Source organism: Cupressus sempervirens, chromosome 6 (assembly GCF_028749045.1).
Source record: "Cupressus sempervirens isolate cs-2001-9-10 chromosome 6, ASM2874904v1, whole genome shotgun sequence".
Lineage (NCBI taxonomy): Eukaryota > Viridiplantae > Streptophyta > Pinopsida > Cupressales > Cupressaceae > Cupressus > Cupressus sempervirens.
The window spans coordinates 262,189,524-262,206,244 of record NC_143123.1 but is presented as its reverse complement, the minus strand read 5'-3'; the positions used below and the strand labels follow the sequence as shown (position 1 = coordinate 262,206,244).

Below are 16,721 nucleotides of genomic sequence, written 5' to 3'. Positions count from 1 at the left end.
TTGGGCTCTTCTTGGGTTTTCTAACCTTATGCTTATTTGTCTCAATTTTTCTTTTACCTGAGCTTGGAAGGATTTTCTCTTGGGTACCCATTGTAATATTTTGCAAGGTGGGCTTACTGATTTTCCATTGTCATTCTTTGAAACTGGGAGCATATTTTTTTCTTGTTTGTCTTGAATTTCATCTATCAATTCTTTGATTTCATCCACTTTGGGTTTAGGATGGATGACTGCCAAAGTCCATCCCTGACCTTTTATGTACCATCTTCTTCTTTGTACTTTGATCATTCTGGGTGGAGGAGAAGACAAACCTCTGTCATCTGAAGAGGTGTCACTATATGATGCATTTAGATCTTTAGTTTCCTCTTTAATCTCTTCAACAACATCAAACATGTTTGTAAGACTTTGGTTTTCTACAGGTTCATTTTGTGGATCATTGAGTTTCTTTACTCCCACAATTTGTGTTAACACCTTAGCAACTACTTCTTGACGTGATGAACATTTGAACTCTAAATGGCTAACTTTATGTAATCGACAAAATCCTAGGAGGAGGATACTAGGGTCAGCTTCTTCTCCTAAACATTCTAAATTAGCCATCATATGGTTTATGAATTGTGTTATGACCTCATCTTTTGGGGTTGAAATTATGGAATCCATATCTTGATCATCTGATATTTTGGTTGAAGTTGTATCAAAAACCATTACCTTGCAGGAGCCTAAATCAGTTTGCAAAAAGGCTACCTCATTAGGAGCATTGTATTCTATGATCATCTTTTTGAACTTTGGCTCTGCATCTATTTTGATTTGATTGTTCAGACCTTTCCATGGTAACCAAAGTTGGGTGAAATCCATGGAAAACCATCCCCTTAGGCACTTCGTCCATTCTCTACTGAGGAGTAATCCATATGTCTCTGGGATATTAACCACATGTATATTAATGACATCTAGAATTCGTGGGTCGACTGTTAACTATATCCGCACATCCTTTAGTATGCCTATGACTTTCACCTCTATTTTGTCCAACTATATCACTATTTGGTTGTTAAGTTGAGGGCTAACTCCTAACTTTTGCACTATGGACAATGGCATGACATTACATGAAGCTCCTAAATCAATAAGGCAATTGTGAAGATTCTTCCCATATATTTTTCTATTGAGCAAAAATGGGGGCACTTCTACCCACTAGTACATTTGAGGCCATTTTTGACCAATATTGGTCAAAATTTTGACCCAAATTTTGACCAAATTCGACCAACCCATTGGTCATAATTTTTCTGGTCAAAATTTCAACCAATGCTTAGTCAAATTTTTTTTGAGGCTCACACTTGTTGAGGTCCACTTCAGCAATGGCCCTTCCTGTGAAATTTTTGTCTAAAACCTTTCTAATGAGATAATGTGTTATGAGCTCTTCTTCAATGGGATGGAACGTGAATCTAGGAGGCAGTTGTGCATCACCCATATCATGACTATAACTAAAGTTAAGAGCCTCTATTATTGAATTCTCTTCCCTATTTCCCATAGCAAAGGAAATGAATATGGGTGATAGGGAAGAGAATTCAATAATAGAGGCTCTTAACTTTAGTTACGGTCATGATATGGGTGATGTACAATTGCCTCCTAGATTCACATTCCATCCCACTAATGAAGAGATCATAACACATTATCTCATTAGAAAGGTTTTAGACAGCAATTTCACAGGAAGGACCATTGCTAAAGTGGACCTCAACAAGTGTGAGCCTCAGGGAGGGTTCAATTCCCTCCTTTATTATTCACTGTGTGTATAATCCCACACACCCATTTGATCTCGAATGATGATATGTACTAAATGTTGAGTGCTTGTGCTAAGTGCTCCAAAACCATCCATTCCATGCCTTCATCTATACACAATGTCTTTCTAGTTTCTTTCTGCTCACACACCCATTTCATTTCATATGATCATTTGAAAATTGTGTCACTCTAAGATCTCAATTGTTTCCTCTTGATTGATCATTTGTTACACTTTACTCTTGCATTCTTGTCTCCTGATGATGGATCTTGTAGTGTGATCCAAAACATTGATCCTAAAAATACCATACACAATCAAATTGAAAAAAAAAAATTACTTTTCAAATAGATTAATGTTGATGTAGCTACAAGATTATGCTTACCAAAAATTCATTTGATCTAAAATATTGATGTTAAACCACACATTCATTTGATCCAAAACATTGATGCTAAACTACAAATTCATTTGATCCAAAATGATGATGCTAAAAATATTTACACAATTGAATTTAAAAATCAAATTGCAATGTCATTCAAACTTACCATATCTAAAGGGATAAGCAACAACATCCACTACAATGTCATAGATGTCTAAGTAAACAATAGTTGATCCTGACAGTGAGCTCTCCAAGTTATAGAGAGCAGGTAGGGTGAAGCATCATTTATTCTTACATTGCATGGCCTCCCTACCACAGCAAGAAATGTTCTTTCTGAAGGTGAACATCCCAAGATGGACAGCCCTGCTACTATCAACTTTATGGCTCCAGCATTGTACAGATCCTAGCATGGTTACTGTTAACATTTCCTATATTGAAGAAATAACTAACACCCCAATTAGCATTCCCTGCAGCCAAGCAGTAAAGCGCATTGCTTACAATACTCAAAGCATGCTCTGCCCCAACAATGATTGTTATTCAAGATGTATATTCCCTGAAATACTACACTTGCTTCCACAATGCTATCACATTCTACACAACCCCCACAAAATATAAAAGCTCTCAGCGCAAACAACAAATTACCCACATTACATGCATTGGTAATGTAACCATTTTAATTCTTAAATGGAAATGCTTTAAAAAGACTTATTTATGCCTACCCCGCTCTCTGTAGTAAAATTATCATAGCCAGAGCCAACTGAAGCAAAGCTTACTCCTATAAGCAAATCATCTGAGGTGAGACTATCATCCAAATATGCTAGAATTGCTTCTTTGATGCCCAATGCAGATGCTGTAGAAAAAACTTCACATGATCAATACTACAAGGGAAGCAAATATATCATTTCAAGTAGGAATACAAACTTGTTTGATGACATGAAAAAGGGAAATATTTCAGCCACTACAGCTATTTTTTGAATTTAAATACAAGGATTAGATAATGCTACATGTCCTAAAAGAGTAGCTGGAACTATTTGTTTTTGTATGCCTTAAGGTTATGTTCTTGGGCTTCTTATGTTTTACATATGCTTGGGTTAACTATGAATCTCTATGCATTTAGCCACCTACAAATAACATTATAAAATGAACATGAGACTTAATCTGACTTCAAAAGTGTTAACATAAATAAAATCATGCAATTCAACATGGTTGCTCAATATTGTCTTCTTGTTTGTAAGATTCAAATAAACTTAAAGAAATGGAGGATCATGAAGATCTCAAGTAAAACTTGATTTACTATCCATATATTTCCAAGTCTAGCCAATAGAAATAGTAAACATTTATCAACTTTCTATTTAAATGGGAAGTTACACAAGGTTCCCTAGAATGTAATCATTCCATCTCTAAACTTTGAGACAAATAAGAACATTCTGATAATCAGACATCAAAAACTTATGGTGTAAATATAGAAAAGAAAATTAGCACCTTAAATGAGTACTAAGTTGATCAAGTTAAGGAGGGCCCTCATTCAGAATAAAACTTACAATTTATCATTTCCTCAGTTGCTTTCTATGCTTGAAGTGCTATTAACCATATACTCTAGATGACTCTTAAGGGCATAGATATTCCTCTAGATTTTGAGAATGCCAGTGAAACATTTTATGGAAAATCAAATGATAAAATTATCTATAACTATGGATCACTGGGGGAAAGAAATGCCAGTTGTTCAGACAAGCAAGATTGCCCTGTCTCATACCTTGTTTGTATTTACACTGAAAAATTGAGAATTGCCCTGCTCGACTTTCTCCACTAACCAGGATTGATTGGTTGCATTGTTCATTGATCATTGCCCTGTAATGACAATGTCAAAATGAGAAAAAAGAAAAGTAAAATTTTCTGTCATCTGTAATCAGCCAACAAAACATAGTATCTGATGCCATTCAGTGCTTGAAAAATTTACCGTATGAAGCATCAACAATTACAAAAACATGGGGGCTCAATTCTCCAAAGGGGCTCAATAATCATCTTTTCTTTGACTAGGATTACCATCAGATTTGCCACCATTCCGACTTCCATAACAATCATCATCACATCAATCACCATGGTATCCACCATCAAACCCTGAGTATGAACTAGGCTTGTATCCTCCAAATGAAGATAGACCACCATACCTAACAGAATTATATATTATGTTTGCATTACACGTAAATAAATATAAGAATAAGCTCATCAAGCAATTATTTTATTCCACAGTTAATTTTGAAAGAAGCCAATAACTACTTAGCCACTACTTATCTCTATTGGCTGCCACCTTTTGTCTCACTTCTCTTATTTTATCTTTATCGTTGATAAGAGAGAGAATATTCAGAGCCTTCTTTCTCACATTGATTCCCTGATCCTAACCGTTTGGTTCAACAAACACAAAATTTGAAAGTGTCTAATCAATGAAAATTCCAACCATCAATCTCATAGCTAAAACATCAATCTCAAATATTTGATGGGTGGGGGAGCATAACGGTTGAGCCAACTAAACGCTTCCCAATCCCCGCCCAGTGGCTTCCTCTCCTCTTGCTTGTCCCTTTGTCTCTTCATTATCTAGCTTAGAGAAATTTCTTCCTTTGCCACATGGGGAGGTGAAATCCACTCCTTGATGTGGCAGTCTTGCCACTTGAGAAGGTGCAGTCCACTCCTTCATGTGGAAGTCTTGCCATTTGAAAAGGTGTAGTCCACTCCTTGATGTCTCAATCGGCAGATGAGGTGGAATCCACTACTTAGAGTGGCAACCTTGCCAACTTGAGAAGGTGTTTCTATTTCCTAAATATTGAGTTTCATTATGTACTTTTAGTATAATGCTTCTAAATACATCTTGTTTATTTTTTAATTGTTTTTTGAGGAAGTAACAGGTTCATACAAATGCTAGCACTTATTTGTTTGCTTGTAAATGTTTTATGGTTTGTTCATTTGTGGTAACAATTAGTAATAGCAAGACCCAAGGATACATAGAGAAAATTTTGATAAGTTACTATGACATATCCTTTGGCATTCCAATTGCAGATGTCTAGTATTTTACTATATTCCTTGATTACGGTTGTTTGCATATTTGTTTTTGAGTTTTGAGTTTTCTTATGCTATACATTTTATTTTGTTGTGTAATGGACATTTGCAAAATTGATGATGTTTCTTTAATGGATGGTAAAAATTAGAAAATGGCCCTGTTATTGATATAGGAAGGGATGTTCTATTGAGGTGGTAGCTAATTTTTTGGGGTTTTTGTGTTGATGGCAATCGTTTTCATATTAATGTGTCATCACAATTTTGTTTTCATACATTCCAAACTAATACCAAATGAGAATATTCAACAAATAGGCATAGGTTTTAGTTGGTATCTACTTTGCATTGCTTTTGCTCAAAGTAGGCATGCCTTTTGTCAATTTTGGATAGGGTATTCTAGACCTTGGCACCCACAAATTAGTTTGTGGATAGATGCTAATCTAATGTGATGAATAGAAGGTTAAGAATATTTGATATCAGGTTCATAATGAAGACTCTACATTGAACATGGAGAGGATAAATGCTATACAATAATAATAGAATTGGAAGCGGTTGGGAAGGGGCAAGCTATCTCCTAATACTATGTCTAAATCATTGAGAGATGGCTTTCCCTTCTAGGCTTAGATGGATGCTACGGTCCTCTACTGCGATTGTCATTAACCCTGTATCTATCACCTGAAGTACATGAGAGGAAACATAAACTACTAGTATTATTGCACAATGAACACTCATTGAAAGTTGGTACTCAAAAATTGTAGGCATTCTGATCATTAATTGGCCTTGCAAATAGACACACATTTGATAGTTATTAGTTTATTACTGACTACAATAATCACCAGAGTAACAGATGCATTTCTTCAGAGATCAGCTTGACTCTAATTTGTATTTGACAATAATTAATCTTAATTATTATTTTTTTTGACCTACAATTGTGATAAATTTACTTTTTACATATGTACTTGTGTGTAGTTGATCCTTTTAGTTTAATAAGTTTAATATTTATTTATTGCCCTTTGTCCAATTTGGATCAGGTGCAGGTGAGGTAAATGATGCAGCATTAAATGAGAAGGAGAATGAGGGCACTATGATAGGGCAGGAATATAAGAATGGAGACAATTCCTTAGAACATATGTTGGTGCACATTGAGACTTTACAATTGTGAATACTAAAACTGAAAAACCAACTCACCAAATTTTGTTCTGGAAAAGTTGGAACAACCTCTCCTCGGAACATTGCAAGCAGTTTATTGACTATTGACTCCTCAAAGTGTGTGGTGCAAAGCACTACTCCTACCCTGGGTGACTCATCTAGGATACAAAAAACAGTCGAGGGAGGCTCATAGGGCCCAACATTTCTTACCAACATAATTTTGATTTTGAATTTTGTAACTCAGTTATGCCTTGTAATGCAACATCATCCTCTGTGGATTTAGATCAGCATGAATTTATTGAAACTCCTGACTAGCAATTGTCAGCCAGTGATGGAATTCTAGATTTGCCTAAGAAAGAAGACTCTAGTGATGAGGTAACTAGGCTACCATTTGAGTTAGATCTTATTAGGCCCTAGAATATCATTTCAGATTGACCCTTTTTTTTTCTGATGAATAACAGGTCACAAATGAAGAAACTTATAAGCACCATCACGCACTTATGGAGGTAAAAGAAAAAAAAGATCTAGGAGTTTCCTTTATGAGGTACAAAACATTTTAAAGGTGAGAGCATTCTTAGCAAAGGGACACACTAGCAACAGACAACAGAGGCAATAGAAAGCAAGGTTGGTCAAACAACAGGAGAAAACATATCAAACATATGCTTGCCCTTTGATTTATTTCTTCCTAAATGTAAAAGGAACAAAGCTCATTCGAGATCATATTCTCTTCAAAAGGTTGAAGTTTTATAGGCTGTAAGTGTAGAAGATCCAAATTCTTCTTCTTTACAAGACCATGATATGAATGAAGTACAAATGGAAAATAAGGAAGGTATTGCAGGTGATGAAAATAGAAATGATTTATGAGCAGTTAGCTAACGATTGGTTTTAGCATAGTTGAATGACATCTATAGAAATGTTGTGTACATTTTAGCAAAGATAGGGTCACATGTGCTATTATTTGTAGACAATGGTTAGCTTAAGCAAGTTTTGAAAGAATTAATTGCTCTGCAAAGGCTTTTTTCTACCATTTGTAATCATGATAGGTGTCTGGTGTTTTTGGATTTAGGAACCCTATGATTTGAGAAGGGTTATTGTATAATGAGCATTGCATGCATACTTGTACCAGATACCGAAGGATATGTAGGCTATGGTGATAATTTGAACTTCAAATGTAATTACAATATGCAAAAAGGTTGAGAAATTTTTAATGAAAAATTTAAAACATCTCAACATAATTTTTGCATTTTTTGTTTGTATTTAATGTGGAGTAAGCCACAACGATGCCTGTATTTGAAGTATCAAGGATGTATCACTAATATTTCAAAATTTACATTTTTTAAAGCTTCACGAGTGTACTATTAATTATTAATGAGTAAAATTTTGCTAGAAAAGAGTTGAATATCAATTATATCATTTACAAGGAACATTGATGAACTTGCTAGAATGTTGTTCCTTTCAAAGTTTTTGAAACCTGGGAGACTAGTTGCCCCTGCCTCTTATTTATTTTCATCAAAACATGGAAGACTTGGTGGACTGCTTACAAAGCTAAAAGTTATCACTTAATTGTTAGAATTTCATAGTAGAAATTATTAGATGTTGTAGTATAATTTTAATAAAAATGCACGTTTGATAGTCACTTGTTATCCTTTTACGAGGCCTCAAGTCAGCATGTACAAAAGACAAACACAATTATTCAAAGACATTAGTTGATTTGTCGTCAAGCTACTTTTCACTATGCTGATGGCAAGCATTGCATCTTGACAGACACGTACTGCAATGGAACTGTAGGGTCACTGCCAATTTTTTAGGGAGACAAGAATGCCTTGTTACTACACTACATTGGGTGGCTCGAATCCTAACAATATTATACTAATAACACCTTCCTTTGTGTTACCACCCATGTAGGTAGGATCAAATAAATAAAGAACGGGGTTGTGGGGGAAGAAACTTAATGGATTCAATAAGGCAAGGGAGAAACAATGTAAGAAAGGGGAGAAAAGAAAGTTTTTAACTAATCATGAAGCCCCCTACCCTAGTTTGAATGGCTTAGGTAGAAGCTATGTTTTCACTTCAAATGCCAAATTAAGGGCCCCACCATAAACTTGCAGCCTATGTACCAATAGTGTATAATATCAACCAATCAACAAGCCCTTTGTAATGAAACACATGGGCCTTATATGACCAAATCAAGCTTAAAATAGATATAATGATGCCTATAATCGGGCCTACGATGAAACATGTAGCTCAAAACTCGAGATTGGAGCCTAAAAATGATTTAAACAGCCTCTGGGTCTAATGAATGGACCTAATCTAATTAGACAAAGCCATAATTCAATGTAGAATGGGCTTGATTAGGCCCCAATAGCTAACATACAGGCCTAATTAGGCCTAGATCCAAGTGGTTAGGGCTTTAGCATATAGGGTGTGAATTTGGGAACATATACTAGGCTAAGCTTGAGACATATCTGACCTCAAAAGGGTAACATGTGGGCCTCGACCCAGAACATGAAACATATAGGCCTTAGCCACATGAAATAAGACCCAAATCTAGGCACAAAACTCGTAAACAAGGACCTAAACTAGATCCAATCCAAACATGTCACCTCAAATCTACAAGGCAGATCCTAATCAGCAAGGTGATCCCAAATCCAGGCTCTAAGCTTGATGATAAGAGAGGCCATCAGTAAACTAACATGCATCCTTGGAAGGATAAATCAAGCCTTAATTCAATTAAATTTCAAGCAAGTCAAATCCTAGTTGAATGAGTGCTTTAATTGGGACCAATGGCCCTAAATCTAAGTTTGCATTAAACTTACAACTGCTTCTATCAACCATATGGGCCTAAATTAGGCCTTAATTTAGATGAGGCATGACATAAATCTGCCCTCTAATCGGACACACAATTCCAATTTCAAATGCAAGGGCCTTATAACCAAATGTGTGGCCCATTGTTCAATGATTGGCCCCAAAATCCAAGCGTGTGGGCCTCTAATTGGGCCCAGATCTGAATCAATTAGGCCCTACCATGAAATGTGTGACCTAGAGTTTGTAAATTGGACTAGAAAGAAATGCATTAGGCCTCAAATTGTCTAACGTGTGGACCCGAGGCCTTAGATCTAGCCCCTTGCTCAAGTAAATAGGCCTAATGAGGCCCAAAACTCAAAAAAAATCAGACCTTAAGTGAAATATTCTAGCTAAGGATTTCTCTGTATGCAGCATGATATCTAAATTTTTTATTCATAGATAGGATTTGTTTCAAACTAAGTTAACTAATCTCCAACACTTCCACCACGAACCAGTTACAATTCATCACCTACTCATAAAATATTACCTAGCTCACTTCAATCACTAGTTCCCTTATATTTGCACCATTTGATGAGCTTGGTAGCTGCTACAAGTACGTCAGCACTTGAGGATGCTCAATCTTCCTTACAAACCTAATTGTAGTGGAAAAATATCTTCCTAGAAGTCTCAGCAGAAACATATATACTAACCCCCATGAACTTCATATTTTACTTTATCACTTCTATCATAAACTCGTTGTTTCACTAATTAATATGACTACCAAAGCTAATTGGGGCTACGTCCAGGCAACCTACAAGGGTATCCTCCTGTGAATGCAGTTCTGGTTTGAACTTGTAGAGACTCAAGAAAAATAAACATGTATCATCAACATACCCATTTCTCTCCTAGGAAATTCCCTAAAATTAACCCTCCAACTCTCACAAGACAGATTTTAGATTTCTTCCAAATTAAGAGACCACCAATGGAATGTTTCTAATTCAAACACTCAATCACCAAGTCAAGAGAGCCTTTGACTAAGTTGAGGGATAAACTTGGCTAGAGAAGAAAGAGCAAATTGATTTCCACTTGAGGTGGGACCGTTACATCAAACATCAAACACATGGGCCCTAAATCTGGCAGGTACCCTAGAGTTTAATAGAAAAACCTTATTGCTGAAACGTGTAGGCCTAAAACTTTATAGGAGAGACCCAAATTGCCTAACATGTAACCTTGAAATCATAAGTTGGGCCTAAATCATCTTCAAGAGACCATATACCATGAAAATAATGAGTTGGCCAGTCCCAAAATCATGAAAACCGGCCCTAAATTTGAATGAAAAGAGGCCCAGATCAGATAATTAATGTGGCATATATATTTAATGCCCAAGGATAAGACTCTAATAAAATGTGTGGACCTAAATATGGGTGTAATTTTGACATCTCAAACCTTAATTAAGGCATGTGGATTCAAAACTCTAAGCTTGCAGCCCCTTTCTAATCAAAAATTTGGATGCATATTTAAGACAGGATGTCACCAATTTTAAATGACAAATATCAAACATGGCATCAACTTGCCTCGAGTTGAACCAAAAGAGGCCTAAATTTAATAATGTGATGCCTATGTAGATAGCTTTGATACATTAAGGGGGTTTAAATTTGATTTTAAAATGACAGAGAGGCCTAGATTTAATAAAACTACGAATTCAATGCAAATAAGAGTGATTATTAAATGGTTGATACTAATGATTAAATTTTTCTAGAACTACAAGGATAGAATCACTCAAAGAGGCCATCTCTATATAAATAAAGTCATTTGTTCATTTCAAAATAGGTTTTTCTAACTAATTATAGGTAGATTTGAGAAATCCAAACCATCAAGACAAGGATTTTGGAAGTTTTTCAATCATATTATGGCAGATTTAAACAACAGAAATGATGCAATTTGACACACATCTTTCTCCTCGAAGTTTTTGGGTTGAAGATGAACTGATTACCAGCATTCATCATCAACTTAAGGTCTGATTATAGGTGTCTACCAACAAGTGAGGCTCTAATTATCAGCATTCATCAAAAAATTAAAGACCCTATTTGCATTTACCAGTATTAGAACTCTAATTCCATGCACCTACAAGCGTTCACCAATGTAAAAGTTCTACTTTCAAGAAAATTGGGGTCTAATTACAATAAGAGGACTCAGATTTCAAGCATTTTCTAGTAATAAACTCCAATCTTAGGCTTTTACAATCAAATTGGGCTGCTTACTAGCCAATCAAAGCTTAATTTCCATCATCACCAATAAGTGCCAAGGTTTGAATTGAACAAAATCAATCAAGGTCTTGAAGCTTCACCTCCAAAAACTTTATTGTTGTTGTTAACAGTGGTTTGCAATAACTTCCAGATTTATATAATTCCATATCAAAATTCATTTTCCAAATCTCAATCTTCTTTTCCATTTCCACTAAGTGTAAATTAAAACCAAATTGATAAAGGTGACGTGAGGCCTAGTATTAGAAAATGACTACATTCCTAAGTGTTTAAGCCATTTAGACCTCTAATTCACTAATTTTAAAAATTTGATGTAAATGTCTAGGATCTAGTTTTAGGTACTTCAGCAGCTATTAACTTTAAAATTTAGTCCAAGTTTGATGAAAATTAGTTGAAATCTAATTAGAGGTTGTTGTGGTAGGATTATTCATGGAGAAAGGAGGTGAGAACCCAAAATCCAAATCCAAATCCATAACCAAAGCTGAGGAGAAGAAAGATCCACCTACAAGAGAGAAAGAAAGAAATGAGCAAGAAACTATAGGAAAGGGAGTTAGAAATGCTGAAAGCATTGAGGCACAAAGGCTGGTATAGTTGAAAGTTGATACACAAGAAATGACACATCAATCCAACTTCACCTCTACATGGGAGAAAATTGGAGACACCAATCTTGGGCCATTTGACATGAAATTTTATAAGGGATACAATGTATGGAGTCAACCAATCCAAGGTGATCAAGATGATCATTATGAGTGGCATCACACAAGTAGCGGTCTTCCCTCCTACACATCAACAGATAGAGTTAGTTTTAGATATGGCAAAAAACTACACTGTAACCACAAAACAAGTCCTCACACCAAAGGGAAATGTTGCAGCTCCACTCACAGTGGATGCCATAAGAGAAGCCTCCAACATCCCAGAACATAAGGCAAATGTTAGCAAGACAAAGATGGAGACCATGAAAGGGTACAAAAACAAATCCAATGATTAAATTAGCCATGTCAACAAGGAGTGGTTGGCAAGACCTATACGAACTTGCTCCCAGCTCCCTAATTTAACAAAGATTGATTTTAGTGAAGATGAAGGAGATCTCATTTTGATGCTGAAAAGAGTAATAGGTAGTCCACAAGCAATGCTTTTCAACTCTTGGATGTGTTACTACATAGAGATGATACATAGTGGTAATGAGATGTTTGATTGGGCAATTATAATCAGTGAGAATATTGATGAGAAAATAAGGACTGTAACACACACTGGGCATTCTTCATGACCCCTTACCCATTCTACATGATGGCATGGATGCCTAAGTATCCTGGCTTGCAGTATCTTGGGACAATAGGGAACTAGAAAGGAGAACTCGTGGTTGATGACTGCTACCCTCAATTGCACCTCCACAACATCAATGATTTCAAAATTGCTAACAATGTATTTGTCATGTGTAAGGTGAGGTTATTGCAAGGGAACTCACTAAGAAGATAGTCAAAAGAAGTAGAGGATCTAGTAAAGAATCATGGTTCATGGCACATTCAATTTCCCAAATTCACTTACATCTAGATTCTAGGAAGTGTGGTGTGTTTGAAGAAACACCCTAGGTTCTGACCTAATGAGTTGGTACTGATGGAGATGGTGAGGCAGTTGTTGATGTATGACATGATTTAGAAACACAAGCATAGGCCAAGGGTTTTGTTTCCATTCAGCCTTGGGAGTGAAGTATGCCCAACTCTTCAAGCAATAAAGACAACATAAGAATTTGAATTCTAATCTTTCAGATAATATCATGGGAGAGAGCACTATGATCTCCACCATCAGATTAAGAGAGCATATGGAGTACAGTACAGACACATGGAACATATAGAGGATCATTGGCCTAATGCTAGAGATGACATAGACATAAAAAGATAAGCAAGTGGATTTAGATTCCTAACCAAGTGGAAGATGATGGGCAATACCTCCAACCTAATTATGCCAACATTTATTGGAAAGACAAAAGTGAGGTAAGTTTGGATGAAGTAATGGTAACAATTAGAACATTCCTTGAAGTTTGGTTGCAGAAATAGATAGCTCAACTACAAGTGAGGAGGCTTCTATAGACTTACAAACTGATGAAGGATGTAATTGAACCTGAGGAGGAAACATCTGGGCAACCAAAGGGGATGAGTACTAGATTTAAGGGTTAGTATAGTGAGAGAGGCAGCAATTGGCCTTACCAAACCAAGGATAAGGAAAGAAATGAAATGATTAATCAAGAGCCACAAAAAAGAAACAACAAAATCCAGTGGCAGTCATGGCATTAAGGCAAACATTGGAGAATGAAGTTTTAGTAGCATATGAGTCAACAGCTAGTAAGAGATCTAGCTACATCCAATCAGATCATGGTGAGAAAGAGGTGGATTCTCCCCTCCAATAGGACAAAGAACATCAAGATTAAGAGATTAAGATTATTGATTTGGAGGCACAATCAGAGGATGGTAAAATTCAGCCACATGAGGTGGAAGCAAATCAAGAAATCAACAAGTTCAAGAACAAAACCAAGAAGAAGAGAACAAAGAGTATGAACTAGGAGAGATCACAACACTAGCATGGCTAAATTGAATGATGAAGAGACAAGTTAGAGTTGAGTAAACATTGATAGTGGGGAAGAGATAGTGAGGAGAAATGATGATGAAAATGATAAAGTGCCAATCAAGAGATTATAGTTAAACACTTTTGGCAACTTTGAGCCATCTTAAAATCATACATAGTGGGAATTATTTGAAACTGGAGTAAAAGAAGGTGGGTCACTGTCTTGTTATCTCCAGGAGGATTTCTAGGAGGATTTCATTTAACTTGCTTAAGTAGATGAGTGTATCTAGATCTAACAAAACCATGTAGTCCAGAGGAACCTAATTTTTCAACAGAGATTGTATTTTGAACATTGTGGACTTAATAGCAGGAAGAGTTACAATTTTCAATATAAGAACTTACATGATGTCTTCTCATGGAATGCAATGATTACAAGATATGTGCGAAATGGATTAGTTGAAGGGATCTATAAACATTCAATAAAATGAAACTGAAATGTGTAGACATAGATTCTACAACTTATGCTAACATTCCTCGTTCTTGTACTAAAATAAGATCTTTTGAATAGTGCACCGGTATACATCAAAGTTGCAAACCAAGTTTCCTTTTGTGCCAAAATAAGATCTTTTAGCAAGTTTCTAGTTGTTGCACTATGGATGATAGGCACAAAACATAAAGCTAGGGCCAAGTTAATCAATTTACTTAGTTAAAATGATGGAATGGTGGGTATGGTTAATCACTATCCTAATGGATAACAGTTAGAAAACCTGTGAAACACAAAAACCTTTGTACAGACAAAAGAAGTTTCAGTGGTATCCAACACACCATTTAGTAACAGCTTACAGCTACTTAGCAATCCCAACTACTCTTTGAAATAGCTAGACCTCAACAAGAGCCACTTTTATTGAGAAATCAAAGGGTTTAATTTGATTGTTTGAAGGGTAGAAGTATCTTTCATTCAATTAGTAGAGAACCTAGGGGATTGGGTATGAAAAGCTCTCTCAGTTTTGGAGATTGGGGCACAATTTGGGATAAGGTAAAAGTCTAGTACAAGATATAGGAAATGACTATTTCATATTTAAAAAAATATTTTAAAAACTCAAAATTTCCATTTTAAAATATAACTAGATGAAAAAATCTTGAACAACCTAAAAGAATATGAATTTTTTTAATATAATACTAAATAGTATATGAGATGCATAGTAATAATCCACTAGATATATAATTCTTCTGATACATGTATTAAGATTTGTGTTGCATTAACTGAAGTTAGATAACAAGTAGTCAAAAGCATGAGCTAAGAAATGCCAAAAAAGAAAAAGAAAAATGTTTGCACCTACTCCATGAATTTATCCAGTAACAAACTCCAATATTTTAGAATCATCCAATGGGTATCCGAGAAGCTTCTCTTCAACATTAGAATCATTAAACTGAATTGCACCCTACAAAAAAAATCCCAATCATTATTGACTACACAACCTAGTCTTACTAATGATGATGAAATAGAAAATCAATGAGAGTTTGCTATCCATGTGCAATAAAAAATCTAAACCATGACTAGATAGAGTTCATGAAATAAAAAGAACAATGGGTTACTCAAAGGTAAGAGTGCAACATGACTGAATGAAGTTCACAATAATAAACATAAAGATCATAGTATCTAATAAAAGACTATGACAATGAAAGCTTATATAGCAGATGTAGACGGCACAAAGGTTAAAAGTTACATAGAACAAAATATGTAAGAGACAGAGAACTTCCAAAATGGAGGACTTAAGATGATGAAAATGTACAAGAGCATTCAGTGTGTTATTTATGCCATTCCCTTGCATTTTTATTTATTCTCAATTCGATGATGTTGCTTCAATCCCCTTTGTGTTGTAGGTTGCTAAAGATCTATCTAGGAAGGACATCAATGCGCTGGAGTAGCACATAAAGAACTTTATTTGCCCTTCAACGTCATTTTTCTTCAATACCCTATACGATCCATACAGGGAGGGTGCAAATTTTATTCACGGATACCCTTTCAGTCTGCACCATGGAAGTAGAAATAAGCATAAATAAGCACATAAAGAACTTGCTTTGCCCTTCAACACCATTTTTCTTCAATACCCTGTACAATCCATACAGGGAGGGTGCAGATTTTGTTTGCAAATACCCTTTTAGTCTACACCATGGAAGCAGAAATAAGCATACAAGTCTTTCAGCCGTAACAATGAATTAGTGTGCGAAATAGAAAAATTTTCATTTAATGTAATTAAGCCCGTGTTGGTTGAAATTTTGACCAACACGGGCATGGATTTTTAAAAAATGACATTTTTCCTTGCCTATTCCGACCAATTTGACCCCATTTTAATAGATGGTTGAAAATTTTGGTCTAAAAATGGGGTCAAATGTACTAGTGACCTTGCCTTTAAACATAGTGGGCAATGCCTCTGCAACATTAACTTGTTTCAATACAATCTTTTGAGGGGTAGTATTCACATTGTGGGAGGTCTTTATATGATCCAGAGTCTTCATGAGCACTTCTCATTGTTGTGGATAGTTTTGCAACATGTCAAACATGGCCATGTTGGCCTTTGTTCATTTCAAGTTTTCTACGACACTATACTTTTCAGTAGACCAAGTAGGGTTTTTCAATATTGTTGGTACACTTTCTTGGTTTTGATTTTGTTGTCCTCCAAATGGTGGTTTGACTGGTGTCAGATTGTTACTTGCTCTTGGATCGAGAGGAGTTGGTTGTAGTGCTAGGGGATTTCCATCTGTCAGAGGTTCCTTC

General features: G+C 35.7%; 1 pseudogene; it reads right to left on the bottom strand.

Annotated features, from left to right (window-relative positions):
• Positions 1-2,290: 2,290 nt before the first annotated feature.
• The window catches only part of LOC149552240 (GDSL esterase/lipase EXL3-like), a 35,416-nt pseudogene continuing 20,985 nt past the window's right edge, over positions 2,291-16,721 (bottom strand).